The sequence below is a fragment of the Sander lucioperca genome, chromosome 3 (genome assembly GCF_008315115.2).
Source record: "Sander lucioperca isolate FBNREF2018 chromosome 3, SLUC_FBN_1.2, whole genome shotgun sequence".
NCBI lineage: Eukaryota > Metazoa > Chordata > Actinopteri > Perciformes > Percidae > Sander > Sander lucioperca.
In genome coordinates, this window is record NC_050175.1 from 11,558,631 (window position 1) to 11,581,536 (window position 22,906).

General features: G+C 41.4%; 1 long non-coding RNA gene across 2 annotated transcripts in view; it reads right to left on the reverse strand.

Moving 5' to 3' along the window:
• Positions 1-6,431: 6,431 nt before the first annotated feature.
• LOC116037529 overlaps positions 6,432-22,906 on the reverse strand; it is a 118,912-nt gene continuing 102,437 nt past the window's right edge. For both annotated transcript variants that reach the window (XR_004896836.1, XR_004896834.1), the window contains exon 4: positions 6,432-6,624. This is a non-coding gene — a long non-coding RNA (uncharacterized LOC116037529). The remainder of the gene's footprint in view (positions 6,625-22,906) is intronic.

Genomic DNA, 22,906 nt, shown 5'->3' on the forward strand with positions numbered 1-22,906 from the left:
TACACAGACTTATTATGATTGTTATTATTATTAGTATTATTATTATTATTATTATTATTAGTAGTAGTAGTCATATTATTATCATTATTATTTGTATTAATGTCGTTATTGTTGACCTCCAGTGAAGTGGGACAGCATGCTCTTGTTTATGGCTGCCATTAATCTCTATAGTTTACTTTCCCCTTCTCCAATTTGAAATCTCCCCGGAGGTTTATATAATTCCCTTAGCCTTAATGTCCTCTACTCGGGCCCTCTATTTTAATCTGACAGAGTGTGCTGGAGCAGTGATTGCGACACATCAGCCGGCTAAATAGCATAATTATGTTTTTTCTTTGCTGATCCCCAGGGGATTGAACTGTTCGATGCAATGTCCCCTCAGGGAGTATTACAGTTTTATTAGAGATCACGTTGTTTTCTCAGAATTGATTGAAGAAGCAATGTTTCACAGGGACAATATAAACACTTTTTCTGCGATGGGACTAGGTAAATACTGTGACGTTTACGTCAAATGGGGTTTTCATGTGAAGTGTGTGTGTGTGTGTGTGTGAGAGAGAGAGAGAGCCGGGTGGTAATGTTATTCTGATTAACTTTCTTAATTTAAAAATACAAGGGGAGTGCTAGGAGGGTTATCATCAACTAAACTGCCAAATTAGATGGTTGTCTTCTTTCTCACTATTGAAACACCTTAACATATTTGACAGTTTTTTGCCTATATACAATGCTGTTTTGCAGGAGATATTATTTGTATATTATTAGCATATACAGTATATCTTATTTTTTTAAGCATGCTCAAATGTATCATCCAGCTTTCTCTCCCCTCAACTGTTGTTTATCAAATCACCTAGTGTGTGTGTGTGTGTGTGTGTGTGTGTGTATGTGGGGCATTTGAAACTACTGTAGATTCTGCTTTAATTATTTGCACTGTATATAGCCTATTTATTATTATTATTATTATTATTATTATTATTATTATTATTATTATTATTAGTAGTAGTAGTATTATTAATTTCATTATCAATATGTCCCTGTGGGAAAGGTAATGGTTTAATGTAATTATTTAAAGCAGATATATTTTTATAGTATTTATAGACAGCTTTGTTGATGTCACTCAGCTCACATGGTCACTACTACGTATGAAAAAAAAATATATATTTGATCGTTGATTATCCTTGTTCTATTTCTGGGCGTGATGGAAGCCAGTCAATTAACCCCATTACTTGAAGAAGCGGAGCGAGAGAATGTGCAACCCTTCATCAGAGGCATGGTAGCCTGCAGGGGAGATGCTCTCTGCAACTTTATACAACTTGGTCCCTGCCTTCCACTCCACTTGAATGGCGTGTCGGTTCATTGTTGGGATTGCTACAATGTGAGAATACTAAGTAGGGGTGAAACCGTTCCCACGTGTGAAAATGGGGGACATAATCCGACAGGAGAAGAAGCAGAATAGAAAAGAGGAGAATAAGGTCTGTACCCTTCACTCCGATTTTGTTACTGTTGAGCGTTCAGGAGCAAAATCCGGGATGTTTGGAACAATGCTTCTTATTTCTGTCGTCATATCAATTACACTTTTTTTGTTCCTTCCAAAACTGAAAATAAAGGCCATATATGAACTCTGAGGGCCGCGACTCACGGTTAATTTAAATTGACTGAATTAACAATTAAATGCCCCTGCTTAGACCTGAACAAGTCGAGTACATTTTCGCCCAACCGTCTAAAATCGAATTAATGCATAATTAGTAGGCTGTGTGTGTATTGCTCTATCAATAGAAGCTGATAATAAAACATTCGGTCGTCTACAGCAAACCTGCAGCAGCAGCTTCTCTGCCGACTTATGCATATTTACTCTAAAAGTAGAATACGACATGTATGTGTGTACTTGGGTGCGTTGGTGCCTTAAGGGAGACTTTCAGTGGTGACTGAAAATAGTCCTAATATAAGACTAATGAATAACAAGAGTAAACCGTGATTTCTTGTTTGTTTTCGACACTTTTGGGAACGGTAGAATCTAATGAATCGAAAGTTAAATCTGGCATCTGTGGCCCGTATAATCCCTTTATTATTGTTATTTTATCTGTGCGGCCTGGGTTTATCACAGGTGAAGTCACGTAACTCAACAGTTCTATTTTGTTGTGCAGTATGTAAGTGGAGGGATATTTAGAAAGCAAACGATGAGATATTAATGGCGCTGGATAGCCTAACAGAAGTTTACGCATAGGCCTACACATATTTACGACCAAACTGGAGCACTGGCCGAACTAGAGCATTTAGAGAATAATAAAAGACATTTTAAAATGTGTTATTAAATTCTTTCTATTAAATGCTACTTGCCTGATAATACCGGATATCAGTTTACATAAACTGCGAGGAGAAAATATCGGTTTGTTTGGCAAGAGATTTGCTGCAGGGGCAGACTTGTGAGGAAACGTGGGGCTGTGGATCAAACAGATTAGACACCTGCCACTGGACAGCTCTGTGAACGCCTCTCAAATGCTACTGTATGTCAGACCACAAGGTGAAACCAAAACCTGCTGATAAACACACACGCAATATCATTGAGGTATTACTCAGCGGACCAAACGGTACTCCGTATAAACAGCCTAGTGATAAAGCGTCCGTCTCCACGATACAACACATACGAGTTGGGGTCAAATTCAGCTCAAATGTGGAAATAAGACACCCGCTGTATTTGACCTGCACATTCGCAGGGGGTGTGTGAGTCAGCAACACGACTGTTGCCTAATGCGGTATAAAAGTGGGTTGAAATAAAAGGAGGGCGTCTTTTTTTATTTCCAGAAAATGGGGTCGTTCATATCCGTGACTGAAATGCAGACGGCTGTTGGGATATTTGTTTCCCTTGGATTTTCACTTTTCCTCTTCAAAAATAGCCTTCAACCTCAAAACCAAACATCACTACAATGTTCTGCAGGGACCAGCTGTACGTCTGAGGCAGACAATTGTTTCTAATATATAGTATACCCCTATAAAATATTGTTTATTTTGCTCAGATTGTTTGCAAGAATATGGGGATTCAGTTCTTTTTTTCATTAAGCTCTTCTTTAGTGAGGTGGCCATTCAATCATCACCATTTCCTTTATGTGAAGAATAATTAAGGACACAATATTTCTGCTTTAGTCTTCTGACCAAGCTGCACACAATACTTGGTGGTTGGTCATAACAACTTGCAAAACAAATTAAATGTTACTTTGACTCAAACAAATCGACTACTGAAATGAGTGTGTATCAAGCCACTTTTTTTTTGGAATCCTAAAGAAATCATGTCAAGGTAACATAAGTCTCAAGCCTTTGGCACCTCCAGCGTTCCTGTTAAGTGGCGCTATAAAACGGTCTTGAACACACTGTAAAACAGCCCAGATAAGGTGGCAGAGAGTGATTTACCACTGTTTTTTTGCACTTCACTGACTGTTTTTCTATTTCTCTGTGGAGTTCCTCTGGGAGAGATTACACGTGTAATTTTCAGCTGTGAGATGGTTTAAGTGTCCCCCCCCCCAACATAAATAAAACATTTCAATGAAGAAGGGGACATTAACGAAGAGTGATGAACTATGAGGTCCTAGGAGGCCAGGGTTTGAGGTTGGGAGAATTGAGGGATTCAGTTCCAGTCGCAAAGAATACGTCTATTTAAGTATGGTTGGATTATTAAGATGTCTTAATTACACAATTTAAAAAAAAACAATGGATGATGATATACTAGTAAAATATCAGAACTGTTTCAACTATGTAAACAAGTTGTCTAATTTCAAAATATAAATGACATAACACACACACACATACACACACAAATACCCACAGAGCCCGATGCTGCAAGCACCTTGACTCCTTGAAAGGGGCTGCTCATTGACCAATCTGCTCTGACAGCAGTGTGGCGTGAGCTTCTGACCCTGTGACTGCAAAGGGTCTGTGTTCAGTGGCCATGTAAGGGCTCACTGGCGCTCACACTGGGGGGGGGGGTGGTGGGATGGTGGTGGTGGTGGTGGGGGACGTGCACACACACACACACACACACACACACAAATACATGCGCAGGAGGGACTCAAACTCCACGCCAAAGGCCCCTCAGGTATGCACAGCCACAGAGCAGTAAGTGTGTGCATCCAGTCTGGAGGTGGAGACACCGGCAGGTTCTTCCTCCTGTGACTCTGTGCACGTCCTGTCTGCAGCCTCGCCTGGCCCCTCCCGCACTCTGGTCACAAGGTGAGCAAGTTCAGCACACCCACTCCTGAAACACTGACTAATGCCTGTGTTTTGTGACACAAGCCTGCTACTTTACACAATGTAGCATCCTCCTCAGCGGTTTATTAAAGATGAATTACAGATAAAATAACATAACAGCCATGTCGTATTGATCTCTTCCTTCTACTCCGGGAGTCAGGATCTCTGTAAATGTAACTTGTACATTTGTTAAATGGCAATAATATAGTAGATACGGTTCGTGAGGAAACATTAAAAAGGGCATCAATGTATGTGTGATAATGTCCTAATGTTACAATATTAATGGCTGTGATGAAGATTGATGAACCGTTTTCTTTCAATGACTTCAAAAGGTCTAGGAGGGAGGAGGGGTACCAAGCTGCCTGACTGTTTATTTACATTTGCCCTTTTTAAATGATCCCTTTCTTCTCAACATCTGCTCCACATTACCGCACAGATATCTGTCCTAATGACCGCTATAATGCCCATGCTCACACACACTTGCTCCGACATAAGCACTCGCACATACACTGCCTGTAACATAACCATTATCCACCATTCATCTGGGACACTTTACCCTCTCCAAACCACCTTGCACAACAAATGGACCTTCTCTCACTGCTGGCTCTTTTGTTTGCTCAGAGCTTTCCACTTTTCCTCCCAGTTTGGTGTAGTCTGATGGATGCAAATGGGCACTTACTTAATTGCATCAGTTCCCAAGATGGAGATAAACGGGGGCCCTGCCTTTTTTTTTCTCCTCCTCCCCAAGTTATTTTGAGCCGAGCTCAGTTCAGCGGTGTGTGGAGAGAACGTTAATGAGGAGGGGCGATAAGACGCCACCACTGCTGGACTCATTCAAAACTCTCTGCTCCAGACTAGCCCTCAACTCCCACACAATGAGGGAAGGGAGCTGCATTGGCCCCGTGCGCCAAGGTGTCTCAATGCTAATTTAGTAAAGTGCCTGCTAGTGATGCAACTCGCAAACTGTCCAATCAAGAAGCACTGCACTGGCTGCTCTGGTTTTGGTACATGCAGGTAGCTGTAGGGTTTTGTCCTTTTACGGACAAATTAGATGTCAGCCAAATCTAAAGAAAAACTTGGAGGAAAACAATTTCACTTATAGTTTATGTCTATGCTTGCTCGTGTTACACTTGACACCTAAATGCTCTAGACACAGCAGATGATTACTGATGAAAAATATTTGGAAGTTTTCTTTTCATAAACACCACCAGCACCCATCCAAAAAATAAATAAAAAATCAAGAGGTGGCTCCATGCCAGTGGGAGTGTGTTGGCTGCTGCACCCTGATTAACAGTGTGGTTTGCAGCCAACTCCAATAGGTAATCTCATCAGAGATGGGCTTTAAACAGATAAAGACCACCCCAAACTACCCCCCCCCTCTACTAACCCTTCCAACTGCATTTCTTCCCACATGAGACCTCCAATCTAACACACTAACTGAAAGCTGCTAATATCTGGAGGAGGCTAACATGGCCTGCCACAAACCAGGCTAACATCTTCTATTGACCTCATTTTCAATAAAGGAGCCGTTTCCAGTCTGATGGATGATTTAGTGGTCTTGCATGGAATGGCCATCTGGATAGAAGGATATGATCGCTGTAGTAGGTATGCATCACATGCCAGCTAGGATTCTCTGTATGGACTAAAGCTTGCAAGCTGTAGCTATGCGTCTGGCTATGCATTGCACTCAAGCTAATATGTTTAAACCCAGACTAGCTTAAAAAAAGAAAGGAAAAAAAGAAGAGCTAATTGCATTTTGCACCATATGGCCACTATTGGCTCAGTTTTTTTCATCTCAAGTCAAACATGAGGTTATTTTGATCCAATATGAGAAAATCCCTGGTTGCATCTGGAGACATAACAGCAGTTCATTCAGTTATCAAAAGCTTTGTACCCAAGCTTCTTTGTTGCTGAATAAAAAGGAGGAATCCAAAACAAATCTGTGAAAGAGCTTTGGCTGTAGTAAAACCCCTTGTCCCACACAGCCTCCCTTTTTTTGTTTGGGGAACTCCGATTGGGTTCACAGTAGCTGCACTTTAAGTATAGAAAAGATCTGATTTATTAGCTTGTCAGGGGAAGCATTGTTCAAGAAAGCAATCAAAAAGCACTTACCTAGCTCCTCTAAAATTACTGCTTTTTTCACTGGCTAATTTGTGTAACTCCCATGGAGAGGCTGGCAAAGAGTTTGATGAGGCATATAATGATGATTAATGAATTTATTGCCCTGCTGCTCACCAAACGGTTGTAGTATATACTTCTCTCCCTTTCTTCCAATGTGTTGCGCAGGCTCCAGAGCGACAGCGGGGCAGAGAAGAGATAGTGTTGCCCTCCTTCCTGCTACCTCCCTTTGGCTGTTAACCTGACTGACCTGACGGGCATGAGAATGTAGAGGGTCTGTGGGCAGAGTGGGAGCACAATGGACAGTTTAATAAAAGGTTAAACTGGAAATGGGAGTAAACCTGCTGCAAGGTACACACTCAGCTCTCAACTTTCAGTCTCTGATCACTTTTGTGGGAAAAGCCGGGGGTAACCAGATCCACATGGCTTCTTCTGCCCCTCGCCACCGCCATGACAACCTCTCACAGCCCCCCTGTGCACCAGTCTCAAAGAGAGCAAGAGAAAGAAAAAAAGCTGCTACAAAGTGAGTCAACACAAATCAGCAAGTAAACAATCTACGCAGGAGGTGCGTTGTTCGCGTATATAGTATTATTCAGTTCAAACAAGGCCTGCTCTCAACACAAATGATGATTAACGACTGGCGGGTTTGTGTGTGTCGGTGGTAGTGTGCTTGCAAAGCGGTCACTATGGGGTCAGAAGCACTTCTACGTATTTGCTAAATAAGCACACCCCCCTCTATCCAGCCAACTCTGAGGTCACGCATCTCTCCGTTCAACATTGTATAGGATGTTTACACCCCATGCCTTCCTATCCACTGCTCTTTGGCCAACTGTGCTTGATTAAGTCCCTGCTTGTTCACCATTCGTGGCAACTAAAGAACGCATTGTTGCAACTCCCTCCAAACAAAAGGGCGCGCACACACACACACACACACACACACACACACACACACACACACACACACACACACCCTCTTTGAGATCAGCTCCCTGGATAGGCTGTTTCTGCATTCACTGATTCATTAGGTTGGTCCCTTAAATACATCAAAGAGCTCGTTCTCTCACACAATAAACCAATAAAAGCAATTATAACCCCATATCTTCGAGGCAATGTTGATCTCTTGGGTGTTAACGTTAGATAATGAAAGCGCTTGATGACATAAGTTTTCAGAGAAAGCTCACTTTCTATCTCTTTCTAGTGTGCATATCTTCCACTGATGCTGGTTCATTTCGAAGCGTGCAGTGCGAAATAGCACATGCCACAGTTTCCCCCTCAAATAACATGCATGTAATTTGCCCATATATCATAACCCCAGAAGTTGTAGTTAAAATTAGAAGCCGTATAAAGTCTTGGTAAATATAGTGAGAAACCCAAGCAAATGTATTGGTGCTTTGGCTCTCATGCGTTTAACATTAAATGTAACCAGTTAAAAGTTCTTTAAATATTCATTGCCCTCCCTCGCTCTCTCCCTCTTTCTGTTTGATGGAGTGAATGGAGAGGTTTCGGGTGGAGGCCATTCTGATAACCTCTTCAGCTGGCATTGCGGAGATGAAATGCATTCATCAAAAGGAGAAATTGAGATTCACTCAGTGCTGCCTGATATTGCATTCATTCCCTTTTTCTCAAAACAAGAGACAGCAACCCAATCAGGGGAATCGGCATATGCAGATCACGGTGATACATTTTTCATGAGCATGTTTCATCTTAAAGGCGATAAAGAGGAAGAAGGGGAAAGTGGTTATTAAACAAAAGATGGAATCAACAGAGTGAAAAATGGAGTAGAAAATGAAGTTTCTAAAAGGCTTTTTTGCTTCACAAGCCGTTTCAATTCTCTGACAAGTGTGCACATAGCACGACTTATTGTAATGCTTACAGTATGCTAAATGGGAACAGTTAAAACCTCCTATTATGCAGTTTGGTAGTATTTCTAGAATATATGTTTCCAGTGCCACAAGATAAAAAAAGATTGTTTTTTTTGTTTTTTTCTGTCTTATTGGAAACACATTGAACCAACGGTCAACAGGTTCACTTGCATATATCACCAATATGTTATAATCACACTGTGTGTCGCCTGTGGGAATCCTGGAATTTTAATGAATGATGCTTTGGCTTCCATACATACAAGCTTTAGTCTCTCTGGATGGGGTGAATGCGTGTGGAGCAGACCTCGTTCAAACAGCATTTGCAAATACTTTTCATGGTTTATTTAAGCCTAACAGGTGCTAGGCGGGTGGAGTTTGCCACATAGGATAATTAGAGGTATGTGAGGACGCTTACTTAATCGCAAGAAAAAAAGAAGTCCATTATATGTGGGGGTTTTCTGTTTTGTTTTTTATGACCGACAACTTATCTGACAGCCTGGATTTGACTGATGCAGTAAACTCTACATGTCAGAGAACACATATGATTTCAAGTCAATTGTATCCAATTTGAGTATGTGTATTGTGCCTATATAGCCAGAACAAATTCAAGTGTGGGTTTGTAGTAAATTAAAATGGGCTTGTGAACAACAGGTAATCAGTCAAAACCCCATAATGGCTAATAATACATTCTGGGAAAATGTATAAAATGTTTAACTCACTAAGCCCAATAAATGCGCCTTTGAGCAAAGCATTTAAGTATAAGTAGTAGTTTTAGTACTTATTGGAGTAGTAGTAGTAGTAGTAGTAGTATCATTAGTACTTATTGGAGGCAAATTGAATTGAATTTAGCCTCCATCTGCTCCAGCAGAGCAGTGAAAATGTCTATAAGTGCTCAGCCGACATTTCCTGAATAAACACAGTTTGAAAACACACACACTGCAGCTATAATTTCAGGTGTTTGCCTGAAATAAGCTGAAAATGGCTCAAATGTGCCAGGGCGCTATCAGAGGACGGCCGCAATATCTCCTTTAGTCCTTGACCTTTTGACTGACTCACAAATGCACCAACTTCATTAGCAGGTCACCAGTCGGCGCTCTCACTGTCATTAGTAAATACGCAAGTATTGACACACGCATACAGTAAAAACCTTAAGCACATTATGTCATCGACTAGAGCAGTGTTACCTACAAAGGCTACAGAGTTGATGAGGGGTCGCCCAACCAATTACAAGTGTTCCACCTGACGCAGTCAATAGCAAGTAAAACCCTGATTCATTATCAAAAGTGCATGGATAAAAATGCAAAGTAAAAGAAGAAAAAAAAGATATATGGACCGAAATAATATGCGTACAGCTAGACAGTCCTAGTTTGTGTGCATAATTGCTTTAATGTGGGCTATTAAGCCTAAGTGGATATAATTTTACTGTCTGCCCTACATTCAGTATGATCGCTGCCATGATCAATACTTATGATTTGTAAGTCACCAGCCATCGATGGCATGGTGTTAAGTTAATCGTTTCACCTTGTGAGGAAGAGCTCATTCCTTGTTCTTGAGACTATAAAAGGGCGCATGGATGCTGGAGGACAAATATGAAGGCCGCAAACACAGGCACATACTGCAGACACACAGGACGGACGGATATACATACTATGGCCACCCATTTTCCTCACACATTCACATCAGTAAAGATGTATCACACAAGTCTCTTGCAAAATGAAAAAAGGGCTTTATATGGCCAGGTTTAATATGCCAACATAGTAAGGCTGGCTTTTGGAACAATTCATATTGAATGGCAAATTGAAAGCATGAAGGCAGGAGAAAGGGTGCAACAATGTGGGAAAGGGAACGAGTTAAGGATTTGACTGGGCTTCTGGCCTATACATTCTTTCTCAACACAAGGCCTGTTTAGAGTGCCTCGCCGTGTATGGAAGTGACACAAACAGACAAACACACACGCACATACACAAACACGCACTTGAGATAAGACGTTGAGCCTGAGTGACTTAAACAAGAAAAGATAACTCTTTGTATGGTGACAGATGGATAAGCAGAGCTATCTCAGGCTGTAATCTTGGAATAGTTTGAGACACTTTGTGTTTTGGCAACAGCCGAACACGACATGTGATCTCCCCATGAATGAATGAGCAATAGTGTTTTAAGAGAGAGGGATCTGTTTTTGATTGGTGTTGTGTCATGTTTTTACCGTAGGTGTTCAGACACCAACATCTGGCATGATCCCCCCCCAAATCAGACAAAAATGTCACTGTGAGATAATACAAGACAGTAAAAGTCAGAAACACCACAGGTAAATGTCTTACACATATGTCCGTATTTCTGTATGGCATCTCTCCTTTGTCTTACTATGATATATCTTGTCACAGTTTTATATATATATATACAGTATATAAAGTATATATACTGTATGTCAGTGCCGGTATAGGTATGTGTGAATACATTAATTACTGATCAGTCATCTCAGGTTCTGGGGGACCTAGACCAATTAAGATGTACTTTGCCTGCGATCAATAAAGAAAACATCAGAGAGGAAGAACTCCCAGCCTCATTAGACACTGGTCAGTCAGTTGTTGATAAAGATCTCCTGTATGCATGTGTATTTTACAACAATACACATGTTCGCAAATGAATATGAACACTTTGAAACGCTCTGGGGATATACGTTTGCATCAAAGACTTTACTCATAAGTGTTGATTAAGATACATAAATCATTTAAACCTCTCTGATCTCCCTGTCAGTCATCCATGTTATCCAGTACAGCATACTTCTTGTGTCAACTTGTCCAGAGTCTCGTGTTTCCACTGAAGCCGACTCTGACCGCAGGCATTTCTTGACCAGCTGCTGGGGCAAAGTTTTCCTGAATTCCGTCTTCCCTGTCTGTATGAGTGAATGAGGCTGAGTCTAAGGGAAGGAGGACCAGAGGCACCTAACAACACAATGATCAAGTGCTAGTAGCATGAGTAGCCAAAGTACACAGGGCTATTAGATGTGAGTGATACGGTTGAAGTTACTCCTGTGAACTTTGCTGTGACTAGACGCTTGGCAGTTTTTTCTTTTTTTTTTTTTTGGGGGGGGGCAGGGGGGTGGTTCTTAGGGGAATCCACTTGAGTTAGGGGTTGTGAGGGGTGTATGGCCTAACAGTCGTATTTATCCCAGCAGCCACATAACTCCCCTCCTTGTTTCCAGTTGGATTCCACTTATAAGTGGTGCCATTCTTTCCCCCATCGAGCACAGGCAACACATGTTTGTGACCACACTCTCTCTTTCACCCTCTCACTCCCTTTCCACCAAACCCGGTGATTAACACAAACACCGGCTGACACTTGTTTGTGCTTTTAATTGTGTCTGAATGTTATGTCTCTTGTGAACACATACATTAGCATTTCTCTAGCACAGTATAATCACTCCTCCAACCACAACACCATGCAGACAGCACAGGAAATTACCACATGCAATCATGTTTGGTGCACAAGAATATTTAGCTTTGCCCGGCTCCTGCATGATCTGCCTCTAAGTTTGTGTTGGGTTTGCGAGTAAGTGCTTTTTGTATTTGCCATTTTATTTCAGGCAAGTGACGGCAAATTGAATTATAGAAATGTTTCTTTTAATGTCAATGCTGGCAAACTATTAGAAGGCTATGCCATAATGTGAAGTGAAGATTACAATGAAAAGTCATTATCTAACAGTAAGCTGAATAACAATGTAAGGATGTGCACACTATCACTTTTATACCTGCAGATTCCTGTGTGGTTATCAAGGACTTCACAGTAACACTAAAATGATTCTGTCAGAACACATTTAGATTTTTCTCATTTTTCTCTCACTGATATAACACGACCCACAAAGAAAACCTCCTACTCGTCAGGCCCCTCCACATACTGTGAACAAAGCAGTGGTGTGCCAAGGATTACACTGTAAAATATGCATGTCCCAATGAAATATGTATATAGCCGTGTGTCATCAATGACATGGCTTCTACAAAGGCTATACTGAGTACACAGGAACGCATGTTTCTCTGATTCTATTCCCTTGACTTTAATTGGTGTAGACACAAGAAAAGACTCATCTGGGGGAATAATTAAGCCTGACACCAACGTATTTGGTGTGCATCTTAACACGTTTTACTGAACCGCTCATTTACTTTATTTGAATAACTCCTAGAATAGTAATAAAAAAGCATGCAATAAAAGAGGCTCAGTGCGCTAGCGAGCATTGTCTCTGAATTAAACGCCGCAAATATCTTCAGGAAATAAGATTGTTTTCCTGCGGATGGGGGCCTAATCTACTCAGTCATGGTGGTTTGAAGAGGGAATGTTTTCAAGTTTTAACAGGGTTGGTTCCAGCATTCCCACCACCACCACCGCCACAGTGATCTAACTATGAAGAGGGGCTTCTCTTTTCCTCTCTCTCCGCCACCAAAGGGAAAGGAGGTTACTTGGATGAGCTGTGAATTACACCCTGGCACTGCCTAAGCAAACCGGCTTGGATGCCAAGGACCTGTGAAGTGTCACTGATTATTAAATTATATTTATCAAGATGAGCACTGAATCATATGCATACAGTATAGTGAAGCTTTGTCCTCTAAGCAGAGATTAAAGCAAAGGGTTTTTTTTTTTTTTTTGGATTCATTACAAGAACTCAGCCCAAGGCTATAGGGCCACCAGATAATCTCCTCAAGACTCAGACTCCCACAATCAACACAAAAGCATTAGAGCCATAACCGTTTGACAACAGCGAAGTACAAGAGGGTGCAACCAGAGGGAAGCGGTGTTAGCTAGTTGCCTCTAGCTGCTCGGCTCTGGGGCTCAGGTGTCTGCTTCTCTCCAGGTATGTGTTACCATAATAGAGTAGTTAAGAGGGCCTCTTGTTGAGGGCCCTTCCCTCCTGTCTCGGCACACTGACTCCAGTGTGAACAGGGCTGCCTGGCCGATTTAGCGCAGTCTTGTTAGATTGAGTATTGCACAATGGAAACTGTCATGCAGCTTGTAATGTGTAATTGAACTTGGAGCCATTTTGTTTGAGAATATTCAGACCCAGCTCGATTGGATTTCACTTGGAAAAGCCGACAGACATCCCGCAAACTGTTTGCTCAAAGCCATGTTTTTTTGTGTTTTTTAGCAGGGAGCACATTCTGGGGAACACTTCTCAGAGTCGCTTTTCCCAAATGGCTACATGTCCAGTAAAGTTGCACCCTTCTCTTATGTCTCCAAAACCACAACCAGCCCCACGCCCTCCAACCCCCACACTGCTTTCTCACAACCCACCCCACCCTCTTTGGGACTGTTTTGTCCTCTGGAACTTTCATTATGTGAAGAGGATAAAAATACAGCACCCTGTGAATTTATGGTTCCTTTAGAGTTGCCATTGAAAATATGAACTATTCAGACATTCACTCTGAAACCAAAGTAAGAAAACAGAGCAACCACAGCGTTTATACAGAGACACCGCAACTTAGAGGCCTATAGTCACTGCACTCACACTTACAGCGTCTTGGTATTATGGCACAGACACTTTAGGCTCTCCACACACACATACTCATACACATCCACCATACAAGCATATAAACATTTAAGCATATCCACGTGTCCATATGAGGAACATAAGCATTCAGTAACAGACACACACACAGACACACAGACACACAGACACACACACACACACACACACACACACACACACACACACACAGTTACCATAATCCATTACGTCCTCTTGGATATGGTACAAATGTTTATTAACTGTGCCAGTTTTAAAGGACAGTTCGTATATCTTATTCCTTTCCAGTGTAAACCTCTCCTCCCCATTTCAACCTCAGACACTGATGACACATCCTTTTAAACATCCCTTTCTATTGCATGGACATATGACTCAATGATAATGACAGTATTGAGCGTTTTATGGAGTCATAATTACAATCATCTAAACCTTCATTTTCTGGGAGTTTATGTCCATATCCACCTTTCTGTCTGTCTGTCTTTCTCTTTCTCTCCCTCTCCCTTTCTCACTGACAGCTGCTTTTCCTGGGAAAGTGCCTCTTTTCTCAGACGATAATCTATTGCCGTTCCCCCATCGCTTACATGTAGCTACATGGTGAGTCAGTGCTGTAATTCCGTCATTAGCTGGATAATGTGTGTGCTGTCTGTGTGTTAAAACTCTAAGTGCCAGCTTTGGTGTGACCCCGGGGCAGCCTGTGGGTTTGCCTGATGCCAGTCTACCCACCAAGCGTCATTTGAGCTCTGTAATGGGTTTTGTCCAACTCACTATGGCCTAGATCGGCTTAGGGTATCAGGAACTTCACGTGTTTGTGTGGACTAAATGCTGCTTCTCCTTCAAACTGACAAAACATTTCTGAAAGTATCACATTTGTTTTTGGTCTGAAGGTTTTCAAAGTTAGAAATAAAAATAGGTAACTAATTATCAAAAAGCTATATAAAACAAAAAATGGATGATCCTTGAGTATTTTTAACAGCCAGTGGACACAATACATTATGGGATTCTTATTAGCTGCTCCAGAGTATGTGAAAGTTCATGACTGTCACACACTCCACCTTTTTCTTTTCCTAACCCTACTTGTTGACCGTGTTTGGTGAGACGTGTCTCTGACACAGGATTCACACCAGTACACCCAATCACCTCCAGCAACTTTCTCCATAGTCAGCCGTTACAGTGGGAACATTCACTGCACTGCCTGCCAGAGACAGACACCTCTAAATCAAAAGTGGAATTACAGTAAAACACAGGTTGTATTATGCCAATAATTTAAGATACATAGAAAGACACAGCCAAATTGATAAAACATGTCTCGGCTCAGTCCCCACCTGTCTTTTTCCAATAACAAACCTGCACAATTAAGTTCTAAACTCTTGCCATAAATCTTCCAGGACGCATGTTTAAAGAGTCCCTCCAGGCAGGCAGACATTTGCTTTTGATTGCAGCGTGAGGAAGAAAGAATGAAGTTTATGTCTGGGTTTTTATTTAAAATGTCATATGTATTATATATATATATATATATATATATATATATATATTTGTGTTGACGTGCACAAAGAAATGCATAAAGTTCTTAAAAAATGCACACAGACACACACACAAGTGCACGTTTCTACTCCTTGCGTGTGTGTGTGTGTGTGTGTGTGTGTGTGTGTGTGTGTGTGTGTCTGTGTGTGCGTGTCACATTCAAACTTCAGAGCTCTCAGTATTCAATCACAGATGAGCTCCTACCAGCCCATGACAAATCTCCACCTGTGTGTAGGATCAGTGTTGTTGTACATGTGGGAGCTCGCCCTGATCCCACAGCCTATGCACTATCACCTACCACCTGAGGCCCCACCTGACTGACTGACTGACAAAAAGCATCACTGATTGATCACCGAGGCTCACCTGAGCACCTGAGGGGGCCCGGCGTGCCAAGGACTGCAGGCCCAAAGAGGGTGCAGAGCTTTCCTAGGCTTGTCCACCTGACACCCTGGGGCAGATTCCCCAGCACATGGATCTGTATGGTCATCACCACCGCTACGTGTATGTACACAATCAACCAGTGACTGCGTCATCATAGCAACCTAAAATATATACAGTACACCCTGGGGACAGGAAAATTAATTAGACACTAAATCATTTATACTTTGAGACAAGTGTCTCTTCTGTTGATCTTGAAAGGAGCCCACTGACGAAGCAGGTCTTGGAAATAACCTTGGGCTGTTATACTGACTAGTCTGAGGAATAGGATTTTGTCTCATTAAAAATAAATTAGGCCATTTTATACCGTACAAGAGCAGGCCAAATTGCGCTAAGGAAAGGACAATTAGCACAGAATCAATTCCTCTCTTCCTGTTTCCTTTTTTTCTCCTCTCATTTTCTTGTTGCTTTATTTTAGCACCGTAATGAATGCTAGGAGAGGAACACATAAACCATGAGATTCTTGGAAGACGAACGCAGACAAACCCCCATCTCGCTCATAGCTATGTCTGGATTGCGTTCTACGCTGAGATAGGAGTCAACATGTTTAGCGACATCAAAAGAAAACCTGATACCTTAAGTATAAGAAGATTAACACTTGCAGTGATCTTGAGCTTAGGCTTCTCCAGGACTTTCAACAGACTGTGCCAGAAGGGACAATTACCGATGAATTGGCACCAACATCTCGTAGTTATTTAACAAAATCTGGCACAGTGTATAAGCTCTCGTTCCTTAAGACTTCCTTTCAAGTCTGGCCCGGTATCAGAAGGCTAACAGATTGGGGAATGTGACGAGAGCCGACAGCAGGGGAATCTGCAGGAACACTGAAAGAGGGAGGTGGGGAAAAAAGAAAACAAGCAAGCAAGACAGAAAGAAAGAAAAACAAAAGAGACAAAGAAGCAAACAAAGAAAAAAAATCATATCACTCAGTAGACATTTTATTTCCTGACTTTTGGGCTGTGTCATATCTCAGGGTGGATATTTGTGGTGTGTCAAGCTCACCGGTATGCCTGTGTTTTTTTTTACTGTGTACCTCAATGGACTCAGTACGACAACTTTAGGAATGTGACAGTGTGTTAAACAAATGCTGACAGACTGACACAGAGCCATAGCTGCATGCAAAAACCGTGCACATACACACAGACGGACAGAAAATGTAAATACATTTTAAAGCATAATAATTTAAATAGCATATTATTTCATGATTATTGCTATTTAGAGTAATTCATAATACTTAGGTGTCCCACACACACACAAATTTAGCTAGAGAACACTTGTAAGAGATGTTATGTTGCCACAAGCGCTCTGTTAATCCCTACCTTGAGCACCACACACTCACCACAGGACTTCTCAGGGTTTATAAAGTACACTACTCTTTACAAATATATCGCTGTCTATTAATCCAAAGTACATACTGTATTCTTGTACCTACAACGATTTTGTACAGCGAATGTAATCTGTCTGTCAGAGGGGATGCCAAAAGAGGAAGCCGCATGGGGGAGTCGTCTACAAGCTCCTCAGACAAAGATGTCTGCTTCCCTGCAGGAAACTCTGACAGCACCCTTGCATTTCACCTCCAGAACATACAGTATGAGCAGGGGCAACAACTTGTTTTAACTTTCCTAATAACTCTAGTTTTAACGTGTACCTTTTATTTTTGTGAAACTTGCACAAAGCCATATTTTTTTGACAATAGCATTGAACGAAATGATGCTCAGTGTCGAAATCAGGAAGCCTTCTCACTCAACTCTGCAACTTAGTTGAGCTTTTTTGCCCATTTTTAAGTTTACTGCTTTGCTTTCATAAAACACACATTTGTAGTATGGTTAGGTCTCAGTTGCTCTGATCAACCTTGTAAGCCTCTCCAAAAAAAATGACCAACTGATAAACCCACTGTATGCTACCTGCCCAGCACTTGGTAAACAGTTAGACACTGGTACAAAAAAGCATGCATATTTCACTATTTTGCTAATGTTGCTCTGTGTTTGCTGGATGTAAAATTAGGCAGTTGTTTGCTAACCTGTTATCTTCATAGGAAGTGGTTGATGTGTATTTGCTAGCTTGTTGTTGATGTCCTCAGTGGCCATTGATTAATGCAGCTTTAAAGTGCCTGTTGTCAACTGCTATTTAGGGACAGTTCAACTGTAAGTAGAACCTGTTAAAAAAAACGGAGTAGTCTTGAAGAATGTGTGTGTGTAGCAGTGAGAAAACAAGCAGCCACTTCTCAAGTGGATATTTTGTGTCTTTCTAATAGCGCTGATAGTCTGTCCACCATCCATGTGACATGCTTATGTGATGAGGTAATAACTATGTTAATTGTGGAACATCTGTCTCCCTCCATGTTAAATGTGGCTGTAGAAACATGGACTGAGTGTTTAGAGGCAGAGAGCAGCTTTCAGCGAGTGCACATGTTTCTGCTCTTGATTCGAACAATTACTACAGGTCCTAAACAATCATTTTTAAGTTGTCAAAACAAATCTGAAACAAATGTTTTCTTCAACACTTTTATTATGCTAATATGCAACTATTTTTCATTCTCAAAATATATTCTAAGGGAAAGATAATGACACATTACCGAAAAATTGATCAAATGATTATTTTGAATGTACCAGCAAATACGTTTACTGGGAAACTTTTCCTGTCATTCCATATATTATCTGCTTGTGGCAGACTAAAATGTTTTGTGGTCTTTGTTCAACACTGAAAAGTCAATGCTGACTTGAATTATGAGATGGGATACTCAAAGGTGTTACGGTGAAATTAAATACTTTCCTCACTGGCACTAAATGTTGAATGTAAATCCCTATTGCAAATTAGTTGCACATGAACATAATTTGTAGACGACATCGTTGCTTTGCTAATGACAAAATGTGTGTCATATGTCATCCAATATTAGTATTTGGTTTAGGCCCAGTTGTTAACTTATCATCAAATTGACTATATTAAAGAGAAGGATGTTTTCTGTGTGACTTGTTGCTATTTAACTCGTTTCCAGCCATTATGGGTCATCAGCTTTAATAGACCTGAATAGATGCCATGGCACGTTCCACGTTGTTAAACTCCCACCCTGCATTTTTTAAGAAAGCTGTGAATGATCCGACGCAGAACTCCAAGACATGGTAAAGATAACAGGTGACAAGACAAGCGGCGCCAGATCGTTGTTGGATCTAGAGGCTGCCTTGGGATACTGTGACAGACGTTGGATTCTGACACATCTCCATGGTGGATGAGGATGAGCAGGAAAAGTGAGTGATTTGGCGTTGTTTTGGAGAAATTCCCTCCAGTCATAGTGCTCTCTCATTCCCTAACCCTCTCAGGAGTGGCTTTGACAGATAGACGGAGGAGACGTGACCTGAAACAAGTGGCTGTTTGATCATCTCCATACCGCTTTCATTCTGTCACAAAGATCTATGCAAGATCACATAATATTAAAAAATATTTCAGTATTATTAAAGTGAAAATAAGCTCACTGGTGCCAATGCATTATACATCAATAACTCTGACAAAATCTATTTTGTAAGTAAACTGATGAGCCAAGGGAAGAAAGAGAAATTGTGATAAGTCTCAAGAAGGGTATAATGTGGGACACAGAGAGATTTGGCATATGCGTGTGTGTGTGTGTGTGTGTGTGTGTGTGTGTGTGTGTGTGTGTGTGTTCGTGTTACAGAGACAGGAGGAGAGAAAGATTTAAGGAGATCCTGAAGTGTCAAGTGCAGTGAAAGTACATTTTTTACTTTACTTTTTTTAAACCTTTTCCACCACAAAAGGTTACGAGCAGTGTGTGCGAGCGTGCGAGCGTGTGTGCAAGTGTGTGAATGAGTCTGAGTGCCAGTGTGCAGACAGGCCTTCGTGAGACTATTTTATTTAATTTATAGAAACTGGGTAAACATTATGTGTGTTTTTGTAAGGAACTCATGTATTGAAAAACAATCAGTTTACCTAGAGAAAGACACACACACACACACACACACAAACACACACACACACACACACACACACACACACACACACACACAAAGACATTTGCACACTCGCACACACACAAACGCAATGCTATCCCAACACCTCATAAAGCCAGAGACTGCCCACGCCCCAAACAAATGTAAAACAATCAGAGCAGGGTTTGGCAGGAGCAGACTGCTCTAGTCATAACTCTGGTCTCACTGACAGCTTGCCCTGCTCACCTCATCTGTCTGCCCTCTATAAAGACCGGCCTTATGGGCAGGCTCAGAGCACCCCCGACCCCTTCTCACACCCTTCGTCAGACACTGGCCCCTAGACCCTCTTCTGACAATTTAGGGATGGTGTGGTTAGTTTCATTCCCAACCACTATAGCTGGGGACGGACTATCACACAACTTTCAACAAGGACTTTTATAGTGAGACTTTCAACACAGGTGTTACAAAAAGAGTTTATATATCTCACACCTGACAAAATCATGTTGTTGACATTTTATATATTTTAGGGGAATTTCGCTATTTTTCAACCCGGACCCTATTTTCCCATGCATTGTGTCCTAGTGACTTATGTAAACAAAATCTTTGAAATTGGTCAAGTATTGAGTGAGAACGCTGTAACCGGCAGCCACGAACCAGGATGCGATGTAACCCTATAGGGCAATGGGCACCATTTATGTACATCCACTAAAAGTGCTTGTTTTTGGCACTGACAGGCCCAGTTATTATAAGTGTTCCCGCCGTTTACACCGTTCTCGCTCAATACTGGATCAGTTTCAAAGATTTTTGTTCACATTGGTCACTTAGACACAAATGCATGAAAAAAAGGGTCCAGTTTGAAAAATACCAAAACTCCTCTGTATGTTAGCACATCTACTCTCACACAAGTTTTTTTTTAACATATTGGGACCGTATAGTTTGGACTAGTGCAGGCCTGATCTCACATCCCCTTGTTTACTCCGCCATTTTAATAACAGCAGCAGCAGAGTAAGTTAAAATCACAAACAAAAACAAAAAAGCAAGCAACCAATAAAGAACTAAAAATCACAATCCCAAGAGAGTAGAGCTAAAACATATTCTTCAATCCCCAGGATAATCATATAAGAGCAATAATGCCTAACCTATCCACCCTGTAATATGTTTCTCCACTGTGACCTGCCACTAAAAATCATTGTTTATGGCTTTGTTGATTTATAACACAGTACACAGTGAAGAGTGACAAGACATCCAGGGCAGTGAGGTCAGCAAAACAAGTCTGTCAAGTCATCACCAAGGCCCAAACCCCCAACAATGTCACTATTGTTTAGCTTTCTTTCTTCTTTTAGCCACTGACACATTTCTATAACCCCGCACAAATGTGTAAGCAGACGGATGCAACTAATCACCTAATATTCACTGACACACACTTTTAATCCCTATATTTCTGACAATCACATGTAGAAACTCTCAGACACATCCAAATCTTGACCTCTCTCCGTCTAAGGCACACACAAACGGACAAATAAACGGACACACCCTAACGTAAGCCTCTCCAACTCTCCTCCACTGCTGTACCCTGCTGCAGCCGACTTAGCCAGGATTTACGCAGCCCAGTCACAGCGTCTCCATTAATTGCTGAAAGTGACACCATGCACGGTTATTACACGATTACGACATGACAGCTCTCGTTTTTCACCATTAAGAAGCAGACGGGCCTCTGCTCAGCTGCAGCAGGGTGTCAGCACATGGGAGTGAGTCGGCAGGAAGACAGGTTATACTACGAGGGCCCCACGGCCGCAGCATGGGGTGCTTAGCTTGCTTATGTGTTGGCACGACAGTGGGGTGACGTTAAGATATTCACCATCTCAAGGAAACCGCACGCAAATGTCTGAAACTGTGCTTGGTAAACAAGAACAGCAATTTGACCAGTCAAGTACACTTGCAAAAATCACAAAAAGAAAGCCAGTGTCATTTTTTCTCTGCTTTTAGAAAGAAGTAGGAGCAATATAAGTACTTGTAACACTAGCAGACATTTATGAGAAATAGTGAGTCCATTTCAAGCATTCAGCAGAGTAGTTTGGGGATTACAGCTACCATTGCCTTGATATCTAATATGTCTCAACCAGTATAAATCACTAGGGCATTGGGAATGGTAGGAGGGCTTGGGGGTGACTGACAGGATGCACATATACACACACACATATACATACATACATACACACACATACGTATATATATATATATATATATATATATATATATATATATATATATATATATATATCTTTCTTAGTTTAGGGAACTCACAACTAGCATCCTGGAGAGGCCGTAACTGACTCAGCACAATCACCAATAACGTGCATTCACAATCATGGTCTCCTTGCCAAAAAAATGTCCATTGTCATTTAATTGCATCATTATATCTACACCTTTAACAAGCAATTATAAGAGAAAAAATAGATCCGGCTTGTGGTTCTATTAATTGCCCACTTGAAGCAAAGACGTCAAGGCCGTATAGATTTTCTGCCAGTGAAGTAGTGTGTGGCTGTCCCTCTCCTGATGCGAGAGGGTTGGGTGGGTGGGGATAGTGGGTTGCAAGAGAGGATGTGAATAATGCATTACAAGGTATGAAGCTGGCAAGGAACCGGGGCTGTGGGAATTTAAAGGCATTTGTGTTTGTCACACAAATCAGGAAGTCTTGCTGCGCTTGGAGGCAAATATGAACCGACGGCTAAGAGCGGAGGATGACACCACCTTTTCCACAGAACTCATGTGGGCATGTGAAGACGTGTGTGTGTGTGTGTGTGTGTGTGTGTGTGTGTGTGTGTGTGTGTGTGTGTGTGTGTGTGTTTGTGTGTGTGTGTGTGTGTGCTTGATGGGAAACAGAATGGAAGAGAAAGAGAGATAGAAAGAGTGAAAGGGAGCAATGTCAGCCTTTCTGAGACGGGTCAAACACAATTGAAATGTTTGCCCAGTAAATGGTCCAATCATGGCTGAAAAGATGAGATACACCTGTGAGTACAATATACATACCAATCCCTACCTCTCATTGTGTGAATACATTTTTTATTTTTTTTTTAAACTGAAATTCATAAATACTATATAATATTATCCGGAATATTATCTCTCAACAAACATTTCTACATTTTTGAAATAACTGTTTCTGATGCTGTTATCCAGAGTGCCTTACAGCACAGTGAGTGATAAGCAGGGCTTTAGACTCACACTCAAGAACACTTGGACATGCACATGAGGTTGATAACTGACTTTATGGCTTTTGGGGCTCAAAC